We start from the raw sequence: 21941 nt of genomic DNA on the forward strand, positions 1-21941 counted from the left end.
ATGTCGAATCTTTAGAGCGCGATTCGTTACACGCTATATAACATCACATGTCGAATCTTTAGTGTGCGATTCGTTACACGCTATGGCAATATAATCTAATATTGAAATAAAAAATTCATGAATCCATTACAAGTCAAAAATCATGCTTTAAACATACAACCATTGTCAAATACATGATTAAATCATTAATGCGATAGAAACGAAAATTTATCAAATAACCAAATTAATTTCCCTAAGCTTCATACCTCAACTAAATGGTCCCTAATTAAAACATGTTATACAACATATCATGGTATCCACATATATTCACTAAAATCTCAAGTAGGACAATGGTACAACAAGGTAGAATTTAATTATATCATGGTAATTAAACTTCTAAATTTCAAGCAACTTCAAATGGTCCCAATTTAATACATACTAGTACATAAGTCCTAGTCCTCATGATTATCAAGTTAAAAGCTTAACTAGGCCTAGGGAACCATTAAATAGATTTTAATTAATCATTTAAGTTAAAATCTCTAGATTTTCATACTTGTCCAAATACTCTCAAATTAAAGTATGTTAACAAACATGCTTAGACTTAATTTAAAAGCATACTACAAGTTCATTTCATGCAAGGTACGGCCATGGAAATTTATCTTTCACAAAAGAAAACTATTAAATAAAAAGCTCAACTCTTATTCAAATAATCCCTATTTAATATATGTTAACAAACATATTAAAGCTTAATTTATCATCATGCCAAAATTCAAATCTAAGCTATACACATCCTTGAAATTTAAATCTTACACAAAGAAATAAATAATACTAACTTTCTAGATTTGATACAAGGCATACATATGAATTGTATAATCATGAAAAACACTCAATACAACACACAAATAGTCTTAAAACATTCCCTACCTCCATTTGAGATGAAATCTCAAATCCCCACCGAAATGAAACGGCTCCGAATTCGACGAAACTTCAAGGTTTTGTCGGGGACAACACGATCTACATGAAACCCCAAGAAGACCCATGAAAATCCAAACTTGACCTCAATCCCGAACTCGAAATTTGGTCAGAAATGGTTTCTAATAAGGGGGAAAGGTGCACGACGTCAAGGCAAGCATTAAACGTTAAGGCCGAAGACTTTTCATCAAAGAAAAGTGGAGAGAGAAAGTGGCAGCCATGGGAGGGAGCTTGGCCGGCCATGGGAGAAGAAGAAGAAGAAGAAATCTGATTTTTTTGTTCTTAAGTCCCATATTTATAGTAAGTCTCAAAAAGTGCCCCGAAAGGGCCCCGCCGGGTCCGGAAAAGTAGATTTTGAGCAAACGCACTCAAACGGCAAAACTCTATGAACAAAAAAGATTCAAAATGAGAAAATATAAACAACGGAAGAAACGGCATCAAAAACTGAGTCCCGTACAGAAAGTTATGCCCAAAACAAGTTTGGCGCAAACCGGGGCCAGAAACCCTGAAACTGGAGAAAAAAGATCAGAAGGAAATTCTATGAATTTACGAGTCAACAAAAAGTGAAAATGAATCCCGTACGAGGATCCAGGCTCCAGACGAGATATTTTGCAATAACTTTCATTAATTGCACAATGGCCCCTACAAAAGTGAAAATTGCAAAACTGCCCCTGAATGAAAATATTTTCCTTAGATACCCCTGAAATAAAATATCTTCAAAAGATATTTACAAAAAACACCCCAAGAAAGGGAAATGTTTCTAAAGAACTTTGCACTTATGCCCCTATGGGCACCGGGAGCAACCAGAGTACTTTCTTACGAAAGTAAAAATACGTATCTCATAGAAATCATTGAGAGTGAAGATACGTGAAGTCAGAAACCAACTTCGAACACAAGAAGCGTGGTTACAGTGACAACGAGGAAAGGACGAAATAAGAAAAAAGACAAAATAGGGAAAAGACAGAAAGTGAATAGTGTCGAAAAACGAAAAATGCAGAACTGACTCGGTCCTCAAAGAAAGTTGTCAATCCATAAAAAATAGTCTCAGAAATCACTCCAGAGCACTCGAGACGACACTAATCGATAAGAAACCAAACTTAGAAGGGAAAAGACAACGGAAAATTTATCTGAAAAATCCGGGTTATTACATTTATGGATTAAAATGGTCTAGTGACATAATAGGTACCTTGATTGAGGTATTTTCATTCAAATATTCAATCTTTACTCAATAAAACACTCATCGGGACATCAAAGGGAACTCGAATAAGTTTAAATCAAAACTCTCTTTTTTTTTCAAAGATTTAATCTTTATATAATAAAAAGGTCTAGTGATATAATAGGTTCCTTTATTGAGGTATTGTAATGACCCGGTTATTTACCTTCCTTTCCTTTTCTTAAAATTTTACGAATGAATTTTTTTCCGTTTAATTCTCATTTTTGAGATCTGTTTCTCGTCGGTTAGTGTCATCTTGAGTGCTCGAAATTGGTTTCTGAGACTCTTTCATGTGAATTGACAACTTCCTTTGAGGACCAAGTCATTTTCGCATTTTCACTTTTCGGACACTATGCGTCTTTCGTCCTTTTCCCTGTTTCATTTTTTTCCCTATTCTGTCTTTTCCCTGTTTGTCACATTGTTGGCACAACCTCACTTGTCATACTCGGAGTTAGTTTTTGACTTCACGTGCCTTCATCTTGAGTGGTTTCCTCGAAATACATATCTTTACGTTTGCAAGAAAGTACTCTGGCTACTCCCGGTGTCCATAGGGGCATGGATGCACAATTTTTCAGAATTTTTTTCATTTCTTGGGGTGTTTTTCGTAAATATCTTTTGAAGATATTTTATTTCTGGGGCATCTAAGAAAATATCTTTTGGAAGATATTTTCATTCTGGGGTAGTTTGCAGTTAACCCTTTTTGTAGGGGCTTTGTAGACTTTTCACATCAGTTTTATTTTCTTCTTTCGACATGGTCGCTTAGAAAATGTCGTCTTGATACCGAAAATCCATTGCAAAGTTCAGCTTTCAGTTTTACATTTAGCAACTTTATGACCCTCATGACTAGATTTCATGGAGGGGCATTTTGGGCATTCTACATTAAGTTTTTTTTTTTATTTCTCTCGCCCATCACGTAGAAAACTCGTTTTCAGGAGGGGTTTCTTTTTCTTGTTTTTCCAGAAAAATTCATTTGATAGCCCGTTTTTACTCTCAGTTGTGGACTGATCCTAAAGAAATTTCTTGTAGCAGCTTTTTGGGTCCCTCTTGACCTAGGCTGATCTAGGGGCATTTTAGGGATCTTACAGCTTGTTTTTCTCCATTCCTTCCGTGAAACCGAGTAGAAAACATGATTTTAAGAGGGGTTCCTTCTCCGTGTTTTTCCAGAAAAACTCGTTTAGGGGTCCATTTTTAGCCTCAGTTCCGAGAAAAAAATCAAATGTTGCTTGCTGTAAAAAACACTATTCCTGCCCAGATTTCTTACGGAAAATAAGTTGATTTTTTTGAAACTTTGAGGCTTCATATCTTCTTCATCCCAACTCCAAATCAAGTGATTTTTAAGTCTAAGTTTATTAGTTTTTGCTTGTCTATCCAACAGTATGCACGGTTGCATCCAATTCTATCTGAAAAGACTACTTAACCCCTTTTAAAGTACCCTTGCCGCACTGATTTTAAACTCAAAAGTTGGTTTTTTTGAAACTTTGACATTTCATATCTTCTTCATCTGGACTCCAAATCAAGTGATTTTTTAGTCTAGATTCATTAATTTTTCCTAGTCTATCTATCGGTATGTTCAGTTGCATCCAGTTTTGTCTAAAAATACCATTTTACCCCTTGTAAAGTACCCTTGCCGCATTGATTTCAAACCCAAAAGTTTGATTTTATGAAACTTTGGAGTTTCATATCTTCTTCATCCGGACTCCAAATCAAGTGATTCTTGAGTCCATCTTGATTAGTTTTTCGTTGTCCTTCCAGTGGTGTGCTCAGTGGCACCCTAGTCCACAGTTTCCAGAAATGACTATTTTGCCGCTATGGGCTTATTTGTCATATTTTTGGTCTTTTGCTTCCGCATCAGTTCTCATTGAGTTCCATGACCTCATGGAAGGTCACTTTGACTTCTTAGGGCCTGTTTAGTAACACTTTTACTTTCTGATTTTTACTGCCAATTCCTAAAATTGTGAAGTAAAAGTGAAAATTATGTTGAGTAATATAATTTTACTTTTTACCTATTAGAAAGTACTTTCAGATTTAATGAAGGAAAGAGAAAGTGAGGATTTGTTACTTTCCCTACTTTATAAACTGTTCACAAGAAGTGTTTTCTCTACTGTAGTGTTATTATTTAAATAAAAAATAAAAAAAATAAAAAATTATTATCACCAATCAGTCCACGCTGCCTCCCCCGACCATGGCCGCCCACCTATCGCCGCCACCATCACCTCCTCCCCACCATAGCCACTGTCATAACCATCTCTCTCCTCTCTCATAAGTTTTACGAGGTCAGATCTTGAAACCCCAATAGATGGAATGAAGAGACAGAGACTTTGGGATGAACTCCAAAGAATTCCAGCTAAACCGTGGCCAGAAGTGGTGATCAGAGGGCTCGCCGGAATCTGCAGAAACTTGCCGGAAGTTACAGAGATCCGGAAAAATAAATAAATAAATAAAATAAAATGAGAGAGAGAGAGAGACTTTGGGATGAACTCCAGAGAATTCCAGCTAAACCGTGGCTGGAAGTGGTGATCGGAGGGCTCGCTGGAATCTGCAAAAACTCGTCGGAAGTTGCAGAGATCCGGGAAAAAATAAAATAAAATAAAATGAGAGAAAGATAGTGGGGAAAGCAAAATTAAAATTAAGGTGAGGTGAGAGAGAGAAAACCCAGTTTTGGTGTCTTGTGGGGTGGGGTGGGGTGAGGTGAGAGAGAGAGACGAAGTGGAGGGCGATGAGAGAGACTGAGATATGGTTGGGGTGAGGTGGGTTTGTGGATGAGTGGGACGATGAGAGAGACTGATGATATATAGGTGAGGTGAGAGAGAGAGACGAAGTGGAGGGCGATGAGAGAGACTGAGATATGGTTGGGGTGAGGTGGGTTTGTGGATAAGTGGGGCGATGAGAGAGACTGATGATATATATATATCATCAGTCTCTCTCATATATATATATATATATATAACATTGATTGTGAAATAGAAAGCAAAGTCAAAATTATAATTATTAAACTTAGTTTCTAATTTTTTACTTTGAAAATATTAAAAGTTTAAAAAGTTAGTAAACATAATTTTACTTTATATTTCATCTTTAGGAATGAAAAGTATGATTTTACTTTTGAAGAAAGTAAAAGTAAGAAAGTGAAAGCGTTAGTAAACGGGCCCTTAGAGTCGTGTTTTCTGTTTTCGCTTCCGCATTTCGGATCCGTTATCGGATCAAACTACGGTTCATCACAGGATGCACTGGCTTGAAAAATCAGGGCCGTCACAGGTATTTTCATTCAAAGATTCAACTTTTAGTCATTAAAACACTCTGCGCGACTTTATAGGTAACTCGAATAAGTTAAACTCCAAACTCTAATTTTCTTTCAAAGATTCAATCTTTTCACATTAAAAAGGTCTAGTGACATAATAGGTACCTTGATTGAGGAAATTTCATTTAAAGATTCAACCTTTACTCATTAAAACACTCTTCGTGACGTCAAAGGCATCTCGAATAAGTTAAACTCAAAACTCCCATTTTCTTTCAAAGATTTAATCTTTATATAATAAAATGGTCTAGTGACATAATAGATACCTTGATTTAGGTATTTTTCATTCAAAAATTCAATCTTTACTCATTAAAACACTCTTCGGGATGTCAAAGGAAACTCGAATAAATTTAACTCAAAACTCTCATTTTCTTTCAAAGATTCAATCTTTAGACATTAAAAATTTATAGTGACATAATAGGTACCTTGATTGAGGTAATTTCATTCAAAAATTCAATCTTTAGTCATTAAAACAATCTTCGTGACGTCAAAAGGATCCCGAATAAGTTTAACTCAAAACTCTCATTCAAATATTCAATCTTTAGTCATTAAAACACTGTTCGAGACTTCATAGGTAACTCGAATAAGTTATATTCAAAACTCTTATTTTGTTTCAAAGATTCAATCTTTGTACATTAAAAATGTCTAGTGACATAATAAGCCCTTTTATTGAGGTATTTTTATTCAAAGATTCAATCATTAGGAATTAAAACACTCTTCAAGACTTCGTTGGTAACTTGAATAAGTTAAACTTAAAACTTTTATTTTCTTTCAAAGATTTAACATTTTTTCATTACAATGGTCTAGTGATATAATAGGTACCCTGATAGAGGTAATTTCATTTAAAGATGCAATCTTTACTCATTAAAACACTCTTCGGAAAGTCAAAGGGACCTCGAATAAGTATAACTCAAAACTCTAATTTTCATTTTAAGATTCAATATTTTGACATTGAAAATATATAGTGACATAATAGTCACCTTGATTAAGGTAATTTCATTTAAAGATTCAATCTTTACTCATTAAAATACTCTTCAGGACATCAAAGTGATCACGAATAAGTTTAACTCAAAACTCTCATTTTCTTTCAAAGATTTAATCTTTATACATTAAAATGATCTACTGACATAATAGGTGCCTCGATTGAGGTATTTTCATTCAAAGATTCAATTTTACTTATTAAAACACTCTTCGGTACGTCAAAGGTACATCGAATAAGTTTAACTCAAAAATCTCATTTTATTTCAAAGATTCAATCTTTATACATTTAAAAGGTCTAGTGACATAATAGGTACCTTTATTTAGGTATTTTCATTCAAAGATTCAATCTTAAGTCATTAAAAAACTCTTCGCGACTTCATAGGTAACTCGAATAAGTTAAACTCAAAACTCTCTTTTTCTTTCAAAAATTCAATCTTTACTCATTAAAACACTGTTCGTGAAGTCAATGGGATCTCGAATAAGTTTAACTCGAAACTCTTATTTTCTTTTAAATATATAATCTTTATACATTAAAATGGTCTAGTAACATAATAGTTACCCTGATTGAGGTATTTTCATCCAAAGATTCAATCTTTAATCGTTAAAAAACTATTCGGGACATCAAAGGGAACTCAAATAAGTTTAAATCAAAACTCTTACTTTTTTTTCAAAGATTCAATCTTTATACACTAAAAAGGTCAAGTGATATAATAGGTACCATTATTGAGGTATTTTCACTTAAAGATTCAATCTTTAGTCATTAAAACACTCTTTGCGACTTCATAGGTAACTCGAATAATAAGTTAAATTCAAAACTCTCATTTTCTTTCAAAGATTCAATCTTTTTACATTAAAAAGGTCTAGTGACATAATAGATACCATGATTGAGGTAATTTCATTCAAGGATTCAATATTTACTCATTAAAACACTCTTCGTGACGTCAAAGGCATCTCGAATAAGTTTAACTCAAAACTCTCATTTTCTTTTAAAGATTTAATCTTTGTACATTAAAATGCTTTAGTGACATAATAGGTAACTTGATTGAGGTATTTTTCATTTAAATATTCAATCTTTACACATTAAAACACTATTCCAGACGTCAATGGGAACTCGAATAATTTTAACCCAAAACTCTCATTTTCTTTCAAAGATTTAATCTAAAACATTAGAAATGTCTAGTGACATAATAGGTACCTCTATTTATGTATTTTCATTCAAAGATTCAATATTTAGTCGTTAAAACATTCATCGCGATTTCAAAGGTAACTCGAATAAGTTAAACTCAAAACTTTGATTTTCTTTCAAATATTCAATCTTTAGTGACACAATAGGTACCTTGATTTAGGTATTTTTCATTCAAAGATTCAATCTTTACTCATTGAAATACTTTTCGGGATGTCAAAGGGAACTCGAATAAGTTTAACTCAAAACTCTCATTTTCTTTCAAAGATTTAATCTTTATATATTAAAATGGTCTTGTGACATAATAGATACCTTGATTAAGGTATTTTCATTATAAGATTCAGTCTTTACTTATTAAAATACTCTTTAGGACGTCAAAGGGAACTTGAATAAGTTTAACTCAAAACTCTTATTTTGTTTCAAAGATTCAATCTTTATACATTACAAATGTCTAGTGACATAATAAGTACCTTTATTGAGTTATTTTTATTCAAAGATTGAATCTTCGGGAATTAAAACACTCCTCACAACTTTATAGGTAACTCGACTAAGTTATACTCAAAACTCTTATTTTCTTTCAAAGATTCAATCATTTTGCATTAAAATGGTCTAGTGATATAGTAGGTACCTTGATTCAATCTTTACTCATTAAAACACTATTCAGGAAGTCAAAGGGACCTCGAATAAGTATAACTCAAAACTCTCATTTTCATTTTAAGATTCAATCTTTAGACATTGAAAAGATATAGTGACATAATAGGCATCCTAATTGAGGTAATTTCATTCAAAGATTCAATCTTCACTCTTTAAAACACTTTTCGGGACGTTAAAGGGATATCGAAGAAGTTTAACTCAGAACTCTCATTTTCTATCAAAGATTTAATCTTTAAACATTAAAATGGTCTAGTGAGATAATAAGTACCTTGATTGAGGTATTTTCATTCAAAGATTCAATCTTTACTTATTAAAACACTCTTCGGTACGTCAAAGGGAACTCGAATAAGTTTAACTCAAAACTCTCATTTTGTTGCAAAGATTCAATCTTTATACAGTAAAAAGGTCTAGTGATATAATAGGGACCCTTATTTAGGTATTTTCATTCAAAGATTCAATCTTTAGTGATTAAAACACTCTTCGCGACTTCATATGTAACCCGAATAAGTTAAACTCAAAACTCTCATTTTCTTTCAAATTTTCAATATTTTTGTACTAAAACGGTATAGTGATATAATAGGTACCTTGATTGAGGTAATTTCATTCACAGATTCACACTTTACTTATTTAAACAGTGTTCGTGACGTCAAAGGGATCTCAATTAAGTTTAACTCAAAACTCTTATTTTCTTCCAAATATTTAGTCTACACATTAAAATGGCCTAGTACAATAATAGGCACCTTGATTGAGGTATTTTCATCCTAAGATTTAATCTTTACTTATTAAACGACTCTTCGGGACATCAAAGGGAACTCAAATAAGTTTAAATCAAAACACCCATTTTTTTTTCAAAGATTCAATCTTTATACACTAAAAAGGTTTAGTGATATTATAGGTCCCTTTTTTGAGATATTTTCATTCATAGATTCAATCTTTAGTCATTAAAACAATCTTTGTGAGTTCATAGGTATGTCGAATAAGCTAAACTTAAAACTCTGATTTTCTTCCAAAGATTCAATCTTTTTACATTAAAAATGTCAAATGATAGGTACCTTGATTATGGTAATTTCATTCAAAGATTCAATATTTACTCATTAAAACACTCTTCATGACGTCAAAGGGATCTCAAATAATTTTAAGTCAAAACTCCCATTTTCTTTCAAAGATTTAATCTTTATACATTAAAATGGTCTAGTGACATAATAGGTACCTTGATTATGGTATTTTCATTCAAATATTCAATCTTTACTCATTAAAACACTCTTCGGGACATTAAAGGGAATTCGAATAAGTTTAAATCAAAACTCTTGTCTTTTTTCAAAGATTCAATCTTTATACACTAAAATAGTATAGTGATATAATAGGTACCTTTATTGAGATATTTTCATTCAAAGATTCAATCTTTAGACATTAAAATACTCTTCGCGACTTCATAGGTAACACGAATAAGTTAAACTCAAAAATCTCATTTTCTTTCAAGGATTCAATCTTTTTACATTAAAAATGTCTAGTAACATAATAGGTACCTTGATTGAGGTAATTTCATTCAAAGATTCAATATTTACTCATTAAAACACTCTTCGGGACGTCAAAGAGAACTGGAATAAGTTTAACTCAAAACTCTCATTTTTTATCAAAGATTCAATCTTTAGACATTAAAAAGGTATTGTGAGATAATAGGTACCTTGATTGAGGTAATTTTGATTCAAATATTCAATTTTTACTCATTAAAACAATCTTCGTGACGTTAAAAGGATCTCGAATTAGTTTAACTCAAAACTCTCATTTTATTTCAAAGATTTAATCTTTATATATTAAAATGGTCTAGTGACATAATAGGTACCTTGATTTAGGTATTTTTCATTCAAAGATTAAATCGTTACTCTTTAAAACACTCATCTGGACGTCAAAGGGAACTCGAATAAGTTTAACTCAAAACTCTCATTTTCTTTCAAAGATTCAATCTTTGGACATTAAAAAGGTATAATGACATAATAGGTACCTTGATTGAGGTAATTTAATTCAAGGATTCAATCTTTACTCATTAAAACACTGTTCGTGATGTCAAAAGAATCTCAAATACGTTTAACTCAAAACTCTTATTTTATTTGAAATATTTAATCTTTACACAATAAAATGGTCTAGTAACATAATAGGTACCTAGATTGAGCTGTTTTCATCCAAAGATTCAATCTTTACTTATTAAAAGTCTCTTCTGGATATCAAAGGAAACTCAAATAAGTTTAAATCAAAACTCTCATTTTTTTTTCCAAAGATTCAATCTTTATACACAAAAAAGGTATAGTGATATAATAGGTACCTTTATTGAGGAATTTTCATTCATAGATTCAATCTTTAGTCATTAAAACACTCTTCGTGACTTCATAGGTAACTCAAATAAGTTAAACTTCAAACTCTCATTTTCTTTCAAAGATTCAATCTTTTTACATTAAAAAGGTCTAATGACATAATATGTACCATGATTGTGGTAATTTCATTCAAAGATTCAATCTTTACTCATTAAAACACTCTCCGTGACGTCAAAGGGATCTCGAATAAGTTTAAATCAAAATCCTCATTTTCTTTCAAATATTTAATCTTTATACATTAAATTGGTCTAGTGACATAATAGGTACCTTGATTATAGAATTTTCATTGAAAGATTCAATCTTTACTCATTAAAATACTCTTCAGGACATCAAAGGGAACCCGAATAAGTTTAAATCAAAACTCTCGTTTTTTTTCAAAGACTCAATCTTCATACACAAAAAAGGTCTAATGACATAATATGTACCTTTATTAAGGTATTTTCATTCAAAAATTCAATCTATAATCATTAAAACACTTTTCGCGACTTCATAAGTAACTCGAATAAATTAAACTTAAAACTCTCATTTTCTTTCAAAGATTCAACCTTTTTACATTAAAAAGGTCTAGTGACATAATAGGTACCTTGATTGAGGTAATTTCATTTAAAGATTCAATATTTACTCATTAAAATACTCTTCGGGACTTCAAAAGGAACACGAATATGTTTAGCTCAAAACCCTCATTTCATTTCAAAGATTCAATCTTTAGACTTTAAAAAGGTATAGTGAGATAACAGGCACCTTGATTGAGGTAATTTCATTCAAAAATTCAATCTTTACTCATTAAAACAATCTTCGTGACGTCAAAAGGATCCCAAATAAGTTTAACCCAAAACTTTCATTTTCATTCAAAGATTTAATTTTAAATATTAAAATGGTCTAGTGAGATAATAGATATCTTGATTTAGGTATTTTTCATTCAAAGATTCTATCTTTACACTTTAAAACACTCTTCGGGACTTCAAAGGGAACTCAAATAAGTTTAACTCAAAACTCTCATTTTCTTTCAAAGATTTAATCTTTATACATTAAAATGGTCTAGTGACATAATATGTACCTTGATTTAGGTATTTTTAATTCAAAGATTCAATCTTTGCTCATTAAAACATTCTTCAGGACATCAACGGAAAGTCGAATAAGTTTAACTCTAAACTTTCATTTTCTTTCAAAGATTCAATCTTTTTATATTAAAAAGGTCTAGTGACATAATAGGTACCTTGATTGAGATAATTTCATTTAAAGATTTAATCTTTACATATTAAAACATTCATCGTGATGTCAAAGCGATCTCAAATAAGTTTTACACAAAATTCCTATTTTCTTTCAAAGATTTATTTTTTATACTTTAAAATGGTCTAGTGACATAATAGGGTCCTTGAGTGAGGTATTTTCATTCATAGATTCAATCTTAACTCGTTAAAACGCTCTTTGGGACGTCAATGGAAACTCAAATAAGTTTAACTCAAAACTCTCATTTTCTTTCAAAGATTTAATCTTTATACATCAAAATGGTCTAGTGACATAATAGGTACTTTGATTGAGATATTTTTCATTTAACGATTCAACCTTTACTCATTAAAACAGTCTTCGGGACGGCAATGCGAACTCGAATAAGTTTAACCCAAAAACTCTCATTTTCATTCAAAGATTCAGTCTAAAACATTATAAATGTCTAGTGACATAATAGGTACCTTTATTTAGATATTTTCATTCAAAGATTCAATCTTTAGTCATCAAAACACTCTTCGCGACTTAATAGGTAACTCGAATAAGTTAAACTCAAAACTCTGATTTTCTTCCAAAGATTCAATCTTTTCACATTAAAAGGTCTAGTGACACAATAGATACCTTGATTGATATAATTTCATTCAAAGATTCAACTTTACTCCTTAAAACACTCTTCGTGGATTCAATGGCATCTCGAATAAGTTTTACTCAAAACTCACATTTTATTTCAAAAATTTAATCTTTATACACTAAAATGGTCTTGTGACATAATAGGTACCTTGATTTAGGTATTTTTCATTGAAAGATTCAATCTTTACTCATTAAAACACTCTTCGGGACGTCTAAGGGAACTCGAATAAGTTTAACTCAAAATTCTCATTTTCTTTCAAAGATTCAATCTTTAGACTTTAAAAAGGTATAGTGAGATAATTGGTACCTTGATTGAGATAATTTAATTCAAAGATTCAATCTTTACTCATTAAAACAATCTTCGTGACGTCAAAAGGATCTCGAATAAGTTTAGCTCAAAATTCACATTTTTTTTCAAAGATTTAATCTTTATATATTAAAATGGTCGAGTGATATAATAGGTACCTTGATTTAGGTATTTTTCATTCAAAGATTCAATCTTTACTCCTTAAAATACTCTTCGGAACGTCAAAGGAAACTCGAATAAGTTTAACTCAAAACCCTCATTTTCTTTCAAAAATTTAATCTTTATAGATTAAAATAGTCTAGTGACATAATAGGTACCTTGATTTAGGTATTTTTCATTCAAAGATTCAATCTTTACTCATTAAAACACTCTTCGGGACGTCAAAGGGATCTGGAATAAGTTTAACTCAAAACTCTCATTTTCTTTCAAGATTCAATCTTTAGACATTAAAAAGGGATAGTGAGATAATAGGTACCTTGATTAAGGTAATTTCATTCAAAGATTCAATCTTTACTCATTAAAATAATCTTCATGACGTCTACATGATGTCAAATAAGTTTAACTCAAAACTCTGATTTTCTTTCAAAGATTTAATCTTTATATATTAAAATGGTCTAGTGACGTAATAGGTACCTTATTTAGGTATTTTTCATTCAAAGATTCAATCTTTACTCTTTAAAACACTCTTCGCGACGTCAAAGGGAACTCGAATAAGTTTAACTCAAAACTCTCATTTTCTTTTAAAGATTCAATCTTTAGACATTAAAAAGGTATGGTGACATAATAGGTACCTTGATTGAGGTAATTTCATCCAAAGATTCAATCTTTATTCATTAAAACAATCTTCGTGACGTCAAAAGGATCTCGAATAAGTTTAACTCAAAACTCTTATTTTCTTTCAAAGATTTAATCTTTATATATTAAAATGGTCTAGTGACATAATAAGTACCTTGATTGAGGTATTTTCATTCAAAGATTCAGTCTTTATTTATGAAAAGACTCTTCAAGACGTCAAAGGGAACTCGAATAAGTTTAACTCAAAACTCTCATTTTGTTTCAAAGATTCAATCTTTATACATTAAAATGTCTAGTGACATAATAAGTACCTTTATTAAGGAATATTTATTCAAAGATTCAATCTTAAGGAGTTAAAACACTCTTTACAACTTCATAGGTAACTCGAATAAGTTAAACTCAAAACTCTTATTTTCTTTCAAAGATTCAATCCTTTTACATTAAAATGGTCTAGTGATATAATGGGTACCTTGATTGAGGTAATTTCATTCAAAAATTCAATCTTTACTCAGTAAAACACTCTTCAGGAAGTTAAAGGGACCTCGAATAATTATAACTCAAAACTCTCATTTTCATTTTAAGATTTAATCTTTAGACATTAAAAAGATATAGTGACATAATAGGCACCTTGATTGAGGTAATTTCATTCAAAGATTCAATCTTTACTCATTAAAACACTCTTCGGGATGTCAAAAGGATCTCGAATAAGTTTAACTCAAAACTCTCATTTTCTTTCAAATATTTAATCTTCATACATTAAAATGGTCTAGTGACATGGTAGGTACCGTGATTGAGGTATTCCCCTTCAAAGATTCAATCTTTACTTATTAAAACACTCTTCGGTACGTTAAAGGGAAATCAAATAAGTTAAACTCAAAACTCTCATTTTGTTTCAAAGATTCAAACTTTATACATTAAAAAGGTCTAGTGACATAATAGGTTCATTTATTTAGGTATTTTCATTCAAAGATTTAATCTTTAGTCATTAAAACACTCTTCTCGACTTCATAGGTAACTCGACCAAGTTAAGCTCAAAACTCTCATTTTCTTTCAATGTTTCAATCTCTTTATATTAAAAAGGTATAGTGACATAATTAGTACCTTAATTGAGATAATTTCATTCAAAGATTCAATCATTACTCATTAAAACACTATTCGTGACGTCAAAGGAATCTCAAATAAGTTTAATTCAAAACTCTTATTTTTTTTCAAATATTTAATCTTTACACAATGAAATGGTCTAGTAACATAATAGGTACCTAGATTGAGGTCTTTTCATCCAAAGATTCAATCTTTACTCATTAAAAGTTTCTTCGGAACATCATAAGTAACTCAAATAAGTTTAAATCAAAACCCATGGAAATAATCATTCACGTAAACGTAAATGATGATTTTGAGTGCGCGGGAATGGTCCGCGGCTCCCGAAAATGGCCGAGTCAAAATCCAACCCCCCAACGGCCAAAAAGGCAAAAATTAACTTGAAATGAGAAAAGTGAAAACCAAAATTAGGAAATGGTTTCAAATGACCATTTGGCCCTTGGCCACACTTCATACATGATTAATGAGACCCTATGAAAGAATGAAAATGGAATTACCACACCCGATGCAACCGTGGTGAGACAAACACTTGACATTTTTCAATATTTTCATAATATTTCATGAAGTTAAAAGTTACATAGGATACAAGGTACATGTCATTGGCCTTTGGCCTCATCTTATACATGTTGAATACAATGAAAAGGGTGTACTTATGTACACATTACATGAATGGAATCAAATATACACATTTTGTCAAATAAAGCTACAAAAGGCATCTTATGCTAACATTTGCATGAAATGGAAACTTAAAAGCTACAAGTCATCCATGTAATGATCGACAAGCATCACGAACCAAGTCTTCATACCTGAACAAATCCCCCAGTAACTTCGGGGTGAGTAAACAAGTTTACTCGTAGAGAATAAGCATGCATCGACTTGATTTTTTTAGAGATTTTTAGGACTAACATGATATAGTTCAAAAGGGATCATGTCACCTAACGTCTATGTCAAAGGTGAGACTCAAGGAGCATCCTAAGCTATCCTAGAGCAATGTCAACAAGAATCATGATACATATACATGTATGAAACAAGTCAAGATTGGGGTAATCCAACGAACACGAGAAGTTTATAAGTTAACATGAATTACATTATCAATGTAGTTAAACAGGGTTTGGAACAATCCATACAACACGATAAGAAAGATGCTTGAAAATAGATTAACATGAATTGCATTGTCAATACAATTAAGCAAGATTGGAACATACCAATTAACACGACAAGAAGCATACTCGGATACAAGTTAACAAGAATTACATTATCAATGCAATAACATGGTTGGAGCATTCCAATTAACACGATAGGAGTAAAATACGAAATCAAGAACAAGGCATAATATCTATGCGATTAAACAATGATGGAACATTCCATGAAACACGAAAAGAGTTATACATGAATCAAGAACAAGGCATAATATCTATGCAGTTAAACAAGGATGGAACATTTCCTATAACATGAATAAATTTTAAATGTTCAAGGAATGCAACACTTGAAATTTAAAGAGTGAAATCAAACAATGTGGAAACTTGGATATCGCCCAGATTAAAACCGTACTCTTGGGATCACTTTAGGGTTATCAACCCGAGGGTACCTTTCCCTAGTCTTGGGATCACTTTAGGGTTATCAACCCGAGGGTACCTTCCCCTAGTCTTGGGATCACTTTAGGGTTAATTAACCTAAGGGTACCTTCCCCTATTCTTGGGATCACTTTAGGGCTATCAACCCAAGGGTACCTTCCCCTATTCTTGGAATCACTTTAGGGCTATCAACCCAATGGTACCTTCCCCAGTACTAGAACCAAGTCCTAGCCATGACAATTCTTGATTGATATCCCAAGTCCCAAAATCAACAAGTTGTGCAAGTCAAGATTGTATTAAAATACAAAAAATGCATTAACCACGTTTCATGCACAACCAAGATTTTGAAACATACAAGTCATGCCCTAAGTTCATCAACTATAATGGCATGTGAAATGTCAAGAAAACATAGTATGCATCTATATAGATTAAAACCAAGATATATAGCATAAGAAATCCATTGAAGTACATATACCACCAGTATAAGATACATGACTTAATTACTTACTAAATAACACATGTGTAATCAAACCATTCCAAGACAATTGTACTAGTTCATTAACTACCTTAATGAGATCAAGATACAAGGAGTCTAGATACATGATGAAAAGCTAAAAGCTTCATGAAATACAAGTCCAACATCATGTTACAAGTTCATTTCATACGAGACACGACCATGTGATTTAAATTCCATACAAAGGAAATAAGTAAATGTAAGTCTCAAGACTTATCAGATTATTCTCAATTGATATATATGAGGAACTTGTCAAGAAAAATATGAATTCCAAGTTAGAAACTTAACTAAGACCAAGAAGCTATTGAATGGATTTTAATTATTTCATTTAATTAAAATCTCTAGGTTTTGAAATTCATCTAAATGATCTCAAATTAATGTATGTTATACAACATGTCAAGACTTGATTTAAGGACATGATACGAGTACATTCCATGCAATGAATAGCCATGAGTATTAAACTTTAATACTAGAAAAATAATAAATGAAAAGTTTCAAAACTTAATCAAATATTCTAGATTTAATATATATCAAACTACATGACATGCATATCAAGAATATCAAGTCGGAATTCCAATAGAGTGAATAATACACTCGGAGCAATTTAATTAATCAAATTAATTAAATATTACTAGATTTCAAAATATCTCCGATTTCTCTCAAATTCACCTATGTTAAAGAGCATGCTAGGGCATAATATAATATGCTAACACATTTTGATTTCAAACTAGTTAAGGCCACATGATTTGATCTTTTACCTAAGATAAATATTAAATAAAATCTTTATTACTTGTCTAAATGATCTAGATTTAATATATGTCAATGATCATGTCAAGGGGTAATTTAATATCATGCTACATGTTTAAACAAAGATATGAGCAACCGGGAAAATTAAATCTTACACAAAGAAATAATTAATTAAAAATTCTAGATTTGACATCCAAGCATGTAAACAAGTAGCCCAAGCATCCATAGCATGTAATATATTAAGAATATAAACTATAACACCCCGTACCTCGATTTGAGATGAAAACCTCAAAGGCCCACCGAAATAAAAGTGCTCTGAATCCGACGATACCGGAGGGTTTTGTCGGGGACAACATGGTGAGCAAGAATCCCCAAGAAGCCCCATGAAAATCCAAACTTGAACTTGAAACCCAAACTCAAATGTGATCAAAAATGGATTCCAATAAGGGTGAAAGGTGCGCGTCGTCAAGACAAGCATTAAACGTTAAGGCCGAAAAGTTTTCACTCGAGGGAAGTGGCCGGAAAAAGAAGAAGAAGTACGGCAGCCCCTTGGCAGCCATAGCTGCCAGCCAAGAGAGAGGAGAGAGAAAAGGAAATTTGACTTTTCTTCTTAAGACCCCCTGTTTATAGAAAAACCCTAAAAGTGACCCGGAAGGGCCCCGCCGGGTCTGGAAAAGTGGATTTTGAGCAAACGTGCTCAAACGGCAAAACTCCATGAAGGAAAAAGATTCTTAATAAGAAAACATGAACAACGGAAGAAACGACGTCAAAAATTGAGTACCGAGCAGAGAGATATGCCCCGAACAAGTTCGGTGGCAACCGGGGTCAGAAACTTTGAAACTGAAGAAAAACGACCAGAAAGAATTTCCAAGAGTCCATGACTCGACGAAATGTGAAAATGAATCTCGTACGAGGATTCAGGCTCCAAACGAGATATTTTTATAATAACTTTCATTAATTGCATAATGACCCCTACAAAAAGGGTTAACTGCCAAATTGGCCCAGAATGAAAAAATCTTCCAAAAGATATTTTCTTAGATACCCCTGAAATAAAATATCTTCAAAACATATTTATGAAAAACACCCCAAGAAAAGAAAAAGATTCCAAAGAATTGTGCATCTACGCCCCTGTGGACACCGGGAGCAACTAGAGTACTTTCTTGCAAAAGTAAAGATACGTATTTCGAGGAAACCACTGAAGATGAAGGCATGTAAAATCAAAAACTAACTCCGAGCATGAAAAGTGAGGTTGTGCCAAACAAGTGACAAACAGAGATAAGACAGAATAAGGAAAAGGACGAAATAACGCATAATGTCCAAAAAGTGAAAATGCAGAAATGACTCGGTCCTCAAAGGAAGTTGTTAATTCACGGAAAGAGTCTCAAAAATCATTTCCAAGCACTCGAGATGACACTAAGCGACAAGAAACAAAGTTCAGAAAGAAAAATTAAACGAAAAAAATTCATTCGTAAAATTTTAGGAAAAAAGAAAGGGAGGCAAATGATCGGGTCGTTACAAATTAATTACTCTCCCTTGTCTTTAGAGACTTGCAGCATTGTGTTAGGGTTCTGGTAGAATCCTGTAGAGTTCCTATTGAACTCGTTGGCATCTTGGATTGGAGGTTTCCTTGTCGATGTCTCGTAACGGTTAGCATTGGAGCTATCCATTACACTGTTGTCCTATTTCGTGTAGTGTTAGGATTCCATCTGGGTATGAGCTGGTCTTGGTAAAGACTTGCTGACCTTATGTCTCGAGGACCTTAGTGGTCGTTGGGGGGAATGACTCATTTCCTTATAGTGAGAGATTGGACTCATCCAAGTTTTTTGTTACGTTTTCTAAAAGATTATCCTTTTAGAGGCATTCCATTCCCTTCTTTTTATTTTGTAAAAATTCCATTTGTAAGATCATTTTTACATGTATATGAACCCCATTGTTTTTGGGCATGCCTTAGGAACATGTTTAGGATATATGACTATGTGGAAGTTCTTATGAGGATATATGGATGATACATTTTCATATACTGTATCCGTTCAGCATGCTATTACCATTTGTGGTGTGTAGCTTGTCATTGTTTATTTGAACGCTTTATGATAGGTGGCTTGTTTGATTTACCTTATGTGTACTGTGTGCTTAGTACTAAGGTATTATTTGAATTATGTCATTTAATTTTGTGAGTGTCTACTATGCGAGTAATTGGTTTATATTGTTTCATATTTCCTGCACTTATTATGTTGGGGTTTTGTGACCGTGGTTGTTAGGATAGAGATGTGTAAGCTACATAGTAGACTTTCGTTTTGAGGATTTAGTTGTCCATGATAGGGACTTTGATCCAGCATTTTGTTTCCGTTTGTAACCTCGGGAGAGGTCTGTTTTAGGACCTTGTCTTATGGTTTTGTGAGGTCTAATCCATTGGCTTGAGGGCATAGACTTGTCAGGCTGTGGATTTGTGACTGGTGTTGTTGTTATAGCATTTTCGGATGTGGGAGTCATTAGTTTTGCTAGCGTTAGGGATTTGTGGCCTTAAGCGTAACGGTGCCAATGACATTGTTATCAAAGTTTTGGGATTAGATACCCTAACTCTCATGGATGCCTGGTTCCCGTAGTACTTTTGGTAATGATCATTTTCGACATTAATGTCATTTGTATCGAAAAGTTTATGTTTAGGTTGATCTATTGGGGGCATGTTATGAACTAATGCCTTATACAATCATACTACCTTACTGACGAGTAAGTGTTGGTGGTTCTGGTCATTGTTTGTACTCCCATGTCTTTCTTAGCCATCTGTCTTGATTCGACTTTTCGTTGTCATGGGATTCTCTCGGTGATTGACATTGGGTTAATATGCCGATTTGTTTAGGAGGTGTCACTCAATTCTTGGTTTTCGCGTTCCTTTAGATGACCTTCAGGCTTTTAGAGTTGCCATTTAGCACTTTATGATCTGTCCTTTGGTTTGACCTTGCGTTCAGTCTTAGTTCGGTTCTCCGCGGGATGTTCTTAATTTTGGGGACGAAATTTCTTTAAGGATGGTAGGTTGTAATGACCCGGTCATTTTCCTTCTTTTCCTTTTTCTCAAATTTTATGGATAAATTTTTTTTACATTGAATTTTCTTTTCTGAGTTCAGTTTCTCATCACTTGGTGTCATCTCGAGTGCTCAAAAATGATTTCTGAGACTCTTTCCTTTGGATTGACAACTTACTTAAAGGATCGCATCATTTCCACATCTTCAATTTTTTGACACTATTCATTTTTCGTCTTTTTCCCCGTTTATCACTTTTTTGGCACAACCTCACTTTTTGTGCTCAGAGTTGATTTCTGACTTCATGTACCTTCATTCTATGTGGTTTCCACGAAATACGTATCTTTACTTTTGTAGAAAAGTACTCTGGTTGCTCCCGTGTTCATAGGGGCGTGAATGCAAAGTTCTTCAGAAACATTTTTGTTTCTTGGGAAATTTTTTGTAAATATCTTTTGAAGATATTTTATTTCAGGGGTTTTTAAGAAAATATTTTTCAAAGATATTTTCTTTCTGGGTCAACTGTGCAATTATCCTTTCTTGGAGGGGTCATTGTTCAATTAACGAAAGTTATTGCAAAATGCCTCATTTTGAGCCTGGATCTTCGTACGGGATTCATTTTCACATTTTGTCAAGTTGTGTACTCTTATAATTGTCTTGCGGTCGAACCCTAGAGTTTTCGGGTTTTCTGCCCTAGTCAGCACCAAATTTGTTTGGGGTATATCTCTCTACTCAGGATTCAATTTTCGACGCCGTTTATTTTATTATTCATTTTTTCTCATTTCGATTCTTTTTCATTCCTGGAGTTTTGCTTTTTGAATACGTCTGCTCAAATTCCACTTTTCTGGACCAGTGGGGCCTATTCGGGGCACTTTTTGAGTTTTTTTAAAAATAGGGGGTCTTAAATGAAAATTTTAGATTTTCTTCATCTCTCTCCCCTCTCTTGGCCAGATTCCATGGCAGCCCAAGGGGCTGCCACCTTCTCTCTCTTCTTTTGAACCTCATCCCTTTAGTGAAATGCCATAGTGCCTTAGTGTTTAATGTTTACCTTGGCGAGGCCTTCGATTCCAACTGATTGGAATCCCGTTTTGGCCATTTTTTGAGTTCGGGTTTGAAGCCAAGTTAGGATATTGGTATGACTCACTTGGGGTTTAATGATCATCGTGTTGTCCCCGACAAAATCCCAAAGTTTCAAAGGATTTGGAGCGGTTTCATTTCGGTGGGGAATTTGAGATTTCATCTCAAAGTGAGGTAGGGGATGTCTTAGGTTCATATTAATTTTGTATTAATTATTTTAGAAGCTTATACAACTTGTATGCATGCTTTAGTTCAAGTTGTAGAATTTAATTTAATTATATTCTATGTTTAAGATTTAATTCTGATGATGGTACA

Source organism: Cornus florida, unplaced genomic scaffold (genome assembly GCF_030987335.1).
Source record: "Cornus florida cultivar Cherokee Brave unplaced genomic scaffold, ASM3098733v1 CherokeeBrave_3.0.0_Hap2_Chr11, whole genome shotgun sequence".
Lineage (NCBI taxonomy): Eukaryota > Viridiplantae > Streptophyta > Magnoliopsida > Cornales > Cornaceae > Cornus > Cornus florida.